Genomic DNA, 6060 nt, shown 5'->3' with positions numbered 1-6060 from the left:
AAGAAATTAATGCCTCAGCAGAAGAAAAAGACCATACTCACAATGAATGTAATTTATGATGCCTCCGTTTAACTTTTTTTAAGCTTTCATGCAATCAATTTCTTTCTTAACATCTAATTTCAGACATCCTTTAACATTTAGGCTACTTTTTGGATGAATTTCTTATTGTTAATTTGTATTAAAAAATTAGTTTTAAGAAACAGTAAAAAATAATAAAAGAATTGTAGTTTTTTTTTGTGACGATTTTCTTATTGCATCTTAAAGCAGTTTTTTAATACCAAATTTAATTTTTTTATTAGAAAGTTACTTAAAAAAATAATAAAAAAGTCATCTCAAACGAAGTCTTAGTCTAGTAAAAAATACGAATAAAGCAAGAAAAAACTGTCAAATAGAACATGATGAGTAAAAGAATTCTTATTCTCATATAAATATTTAGATCAATTAAGATAAATTATAAGAAATCAAATCTTCTTTAAACCTCTAAATCGAAAAAGTCTTACGAGATTAAAAATCTTTTCTCTGAATGCTATTGCCTATTGTGTTTACTTTTTTTTTGGGACGTTAGGGGCTCGAACGTGAGTCTCGCGGGAGGAAGTCCTTCACGTCAACCACCAGGCTGCACGCGCGAGCTCGTGTGTTTACTTTTCTGCTCTCTTCTGTTGGCTAGTTATTATGTGGACATGTAGTGATCTTCTGGCTCGGATTGACTAGTAGATTTTTGAGGAATTTCTTGTTAACTGTGCAATCTAAGCTTCTATTCGCGGTGGGGATTCTGATGCGACAATGATGAATGTTTGTTGACAACCAGACTACCAGCCAAGACTCTCCTTTGGGAATGCAAACGAGTCGAGTAGAGCTCGAGTCAGTGATTGTTTGAGTTGAGCTCGACTGTCAGATACGGAGCTCGAGCTTGACTAGTTTCGCTGTCGAGCGGCTTGTCGAGCTAAGTTCGAGTTCAAAATGTCGTCGCATGCTCGCTGTCGATGCCGTCCCATGATTTTTCGTCGAGTTTGTCAAGGTTGGGTTTGCTGTCTCGCGGTTTGTCGTCGCGTTCGCTGTCGAGGTTGCATCCGTCGTCAACGTTGTGTTTGCTGTTGAGGGCGGGTCCGTCGTCGTGTTCCCAGTCGAGGTCGGGTCCGTCGTCAGGTTCGCCATCGAGGTTGGGTTCGTCATCGCGTTCCCAGTCGAGATCGGGTCCGTCGTTGTGTTCGCTGGCGAGGTCGCGTTCGTCATCGTGTTCCCAATCAAGCTGCTCCTCGAGCCGACGAGTCGAGTCCGACGCTTGTTCGGGCTCGAGCTCGATAAGCCTTCGAGCTCAAAACTGTGTTCGAGCTCGATTAGGTCAACTCGTCGGACATCTGGGGAGCCTCCATTATCTGATAGCTTCGTGACGTCTGGGTGTTCTCGTTTTGAGCATTCAAGCCCATTTGATTTCTAGATTTTGCTTCTTCGTTTACATGATTTGTTGGTTTTGAATTTTTTTCTGCAGCTCGGATCGAATATGTTTCTACTTCTCGAGTTGTATTTTTTGGCCTTTTTTATTACTATTATGCTTTATAGTTGATGAATTGGGCGTTACTCTTAAATTTTCAAAAAAAAAAAGAAAGAATTATGGGCCTACAATCTCACGAGAAATCACCAGCAACGAGTACAGTACAGTAAATCTGTAACTCGCTATATAGCCTATAAGCGTCTAATTTCCACGTCGGTTTCGCTTTCTCAGGATACTGAATAGTGAATACGAAGCCGCTCATGCTGTCGGTGGAAGAAGAGGAGGTCGCACTACTTTTAGTTTTTTATGAATATAAATCGTTCACCACGAAATTAAACAACTCGGCTTCCGTAGCATAGTGGTAGTGCGTTCGCTTCGTAAGCGAAAGGTCGCGAGTTCGATCCTCGCCGGGAGCTTATTATTTGTGCCTAAACGTTAATTATTATTTTGCAAAATTAAGATTTTAGAGCAATTTATGGGAGCTTTTGATGTTTTGAAAGGGAGGCATACAGCAATAGTTTTTAGAGTGTACCAGTACCAGAATTTGACCCGATTTTTTTCCCAAAATTTTGGATTTGAATCAACTCGTTTGATAAACAGGTTAGATTTGTATTCAAATTTGTTTCCTAATTACAAATTTGGATTCGATTTGTGCCAATTTTGAATTAACCCGATCCCCCCCCCAAACCGATCTAGCACCCAACACGACCCAACCCCGCACTTGCACCATGACCTCGCCCCCCACTTGCCCCACGTCCCACACTTGAGCTCACCCCAAGCCCCCAGTACTCTTGTGCTCGCCTACCTTGCCCAAGCTCGCGCTCACAACCTTGCACAGTTATGGATTAGTGAGTCGGTTTGGGTTAATCTAAAAACCCGGCAGGCCAAGTCTAAGTCTAAAATTCTGACAGATTTAACTAATCAAGTCGAGCTCGGGCTGTTCCAGTTGAAAGTGGATCAATTTTGAATGGGACCTCAGCCCAACCAAAAAGCTCATTTTGAAACCCCTAATTTTTAGAAGTTTTCTTTTACTATAAAGATTTTTTCATTTAATATAGGGAAATGTGATTTCATGTGCAAAATGGAATAAATATGATAATTATTTCTTTATAATAATTAAAATTAAATTGATTAATACTTTTGTTGCGTCCTAGAATATTGAGAAATATATAGTTTAACGTCTTAGCATTGTACGAAGATCCAGCACACAATCAGATAAGTGAGAGGGTGTAGCGTTCATAAGAGACACCAGAGTTTTTACGTGGAAAACCCCTAAAAAGGAGGAAAAACCACGGGGCCTAGCCCAGTTTGAATGAATCCACTAATATTTGTAGTCGATTACAAATGAGGCCTTCTTAAGGAGAAGGCCTTGGCTTGATGTCACAAATGTACATCATATAGAGTGTATTACATGGTGGGAGTTACAATAGAGTGTATTACATGATGGAGGTCGGAAAGACCGTTGTCTGGTGATGGAGGTCGGAAGGACCATAGTAGGCGACGGAGGTCGGGAGGACTGTAGTCGGGAGGAGACCGAGGTCTGAGAGACCGAGGTCTGAAAGACCGTTGTAGTAGGGCGGTACTCTGGTAGAACTCTAGGCGTCAGGTAGTGGCCCAGCAGAAGTCCTAGCCTCAGGTGGTGTTTTGGTGGAGCACACGGCTTTTGATGATAATCTGGCGAAGATAAGGGCCTCTGGCAAAGGTGAGGGCCTCTGGCAAAGGTGAGGGCATCTGGCGAAGGTTAGGGCCTCTAACGAGGGTGAGTGGCTCTGGAGAAGGTGAGGGCCTCAGATGAAGACGTTAGGCCTGAACGTCGGGCCTTGAGCAGAACGTTGGGCCTTCAGCAGAACATCGGGCCTGAACGTCGGGCCTTGAGATGGTGGTGCGGCGAAACTCCGGCGGTAGTCCGGTGAGGCTCCGGCGGTGGTCCGACGAGGTTCCTGCGGTGGTCCGGCGAGGTTCCTGCGGTGGTCCGGCGAGGTTCCTGCGGTGGTCCGGCGAGGAGAGGGCCTCAGGTGTTGGTGAGGGCCTTTGACGAATGTGAAGGCCTCATGCGAAGGTGAGGGCCTCAGGCGGTGGTCCGGCGAGGCTCCGGCGAAGTTCCGCGGTGGTCCGACGATGCTCAGGTGGTGTTTCGGCGAAGTTCCAGCGGTGGTCGAGGAGGAGCGTCTTCCTTCTCTTCTCATCTTCTCTTCTTGCTTGGACCCCCCCTTGTGAAGAATGAGGGCTCTATTTATAGATTTTCTGGAGTGGCATAGCTCGTAAATAGGCGTGAGATCAGGGGCGAATAGGGAGTGGTCTAATGGACGGCCGATATTGAATCCTACGATCGTTTACCGTTCGTTGGACATTTGAAGGTCTTAATGATGTTGGAATTCTGTGATCTTGGGTTCGTTGGATTCGTCTCGTCGATCCATTTAATTCGAGTATTAGCTCGTTAAAATCCGAGACCGTTTGGTAACTCAAATTGTGGTTTGAATCTTCCAACAGCGCTTCGGATCCATGATTTGGACCCATTTGGGCTCGGATTGGGTCGAATTTGGTGTCGTTGGGTTCGTATTTCCGAGATGCTCAGTTTGAATGTAAGTTTACTGAAATCGGAGTTGAGATGGTCTCCGGATTAATTTTAGAAGTTTCCAACTCAATTTTGCATTGAGATTCGTGCCCGATCAAGGTAATTTCATGATGACGCATCAACTTTTAGTATTAAGATTTTATGTGATTAAAATATGATTCATATTTGAATAATATTTGAACTAAAATAATTACTTTTATTTAATTTTTGTAGTGTTTAAAATATTTGAATAAGATTATTACATATTGGATCAACAGTAAGGACTTTCTTATTTTCTTTTTCCTCCTCCCTCATGATCTATATATTCTATGTCAAGGGATTCATTTCATGACTCCTACCACTAATATGTACATACAATGATAAGATGTTGGTCCCCTAACTCATCCACATCCTTCTCAAATCCATGTTTTCCTACACCACCTTATCAAATGTTATATCAATAGCAAGCACCTTCTCTTTTTCTCCCCCTTTCTCCCACCTCCCTCCTCTCTTCTCCCTAGGTGTGCTCTATCTAAAAAAGTCTATATACAATATCAATTTTGTTGCATGTTGAAAGATAATACAGAAATATACATGACAAATTTGTAGTTTGTGCAATGTTAACTACTGTGTAGGCAAGAGTAGCACTTTTTAATGATGTGCTGTGAATGTTGAAGGGCTAGTATGTCAAAAAAGACCAGAGGCCTTCAAAAGAAGAAATTATTGACTATCACATGCTCTAGCGATCAATGAGATGAAAGAAGAAGAAGAATATTATTAATATAGAAGTAAAAAATACTTGGATGAGCAAATATATTTGTATTTTTATCGTCTAGACTAGTGGATTTTTATCTCTTTGTATATTTATGGAGGTAGGTGAATATCATTTAACTATGTTTACTCCAAATTTACTCTGAATCTTCTTCATATTTACTGAACATGTTATCCTAAAAAAATTTTAAATATGCCCTCATTCTTCACATGAGGGAGGGAGGGGAGAGGAGTCACTAAAACTAGAGGGCTCTCTCTCATTCTCCAACTAGCGCTACCGCCGCTTGATATCATCCTAATCACCGACCATCATCAGACTTATGCATGTGCATTGACTGATCTCCTTTTTGGCGTTGGCGCTACAAGCGAACCCTTGCCACTAGGCCACCACTGCTGGACCTCCACCCGACCATCACCCTTGGGATCACCGTTTGACAGTCACCAATGATCCATTATACCTCCATCGTCAACCAATCACAGTCCCTCTGACAACCGTTGCCCGACTACAGTCCTTCCAACTTCCGTCGCGCACCGACCACATTCCCTGACTACGGTCTTCAGACGACCATCGCTCAACTATGATCCTTCCGACCTTCGTCAAACGTAGATTACAGTCCCTCTAACCACCGTTATCCAACTATGATCCTTCCGACTTTTGTCGCCTAAATACAGTCTTATCGACTAAACAAACAGGCCAACACTCTCTTGAGAACAACTCTTATGACATTGAATTCTTCCTATTTCAAAAAAGCAATGCATTTTTGTTATAATGAACCAACATTCCCCTGAGGAATGACATCATTTTTAATCAACCAACAACACTAGTTAAATCATTTCACTTGATTTTTTTTTTTTAATGTTTTTAGAAAGTCTTGGTGGCCAACTCTAATTGATTTTCTAATCTTCTTCAATTCATTAGAGTTGATCTAGTATCTTTATTTTTAGTTTATATATATAACTTTACCTTTTTATGTTGATTTGACATCTCCAAAACTACCTCTATGATTAGTAGTTACTTTCAAATTCCCTCTTCATTAATCAAAGAAAAATCCTTCCTTCGTAACCGACACCAACACCCTCTCAAATCAGCATAAATATGTCCCTTACTTTACAACCACCCTCCAGACTGGCACCCTCTCACATTCTAAAGAAGCCTCAGCCAAGCCTTCAACACATCCCATAGTCCACAGTCAATCCCACAAGCTCCACCCTCTCGGACTAGAGATTATTACGTGCAAAATTC

At 42.0% G+C, this 6060-nt stretch overlaps 1 non-coding gene across 1 annotated transcript; it reads left to right on the top strand.

The window, feature by feature from the left end:
• Positions 1–1836: 1836 nt before the first annotated feature.
• Positions 1837–1908, top strand: TRNAT-CGU. Its single transcript has one exon. It is a non-coding gene; the product is annotated as a tRNA-Thr (tRNA).
• The last annotated feature ends 4152 nt before the right edge of the window (positions 1909–6060 follow it).

Source organism: Dendrobium catenatum, unplaced genomic scaffold (assembly GCF_001605985.2).
Source record: "Dendrobium catenatum unplaced genomic scaffold, ASM160598v2 original_scaffold_268208, whole genome shotgun sequence".
Classification (NCBI taxonomy): Eukaryota; Viridiplantae; Streptophyta; class Magnoliopsida; order Asparagales; family Orchidaceae; genus Dendrobium; species Dendrobium catenatum.
The sequence above is the reverse complement of the archived record's forward strand: the minus strand, read 5'-3'. Positions and strand labels throughout refer to the sequence as shown.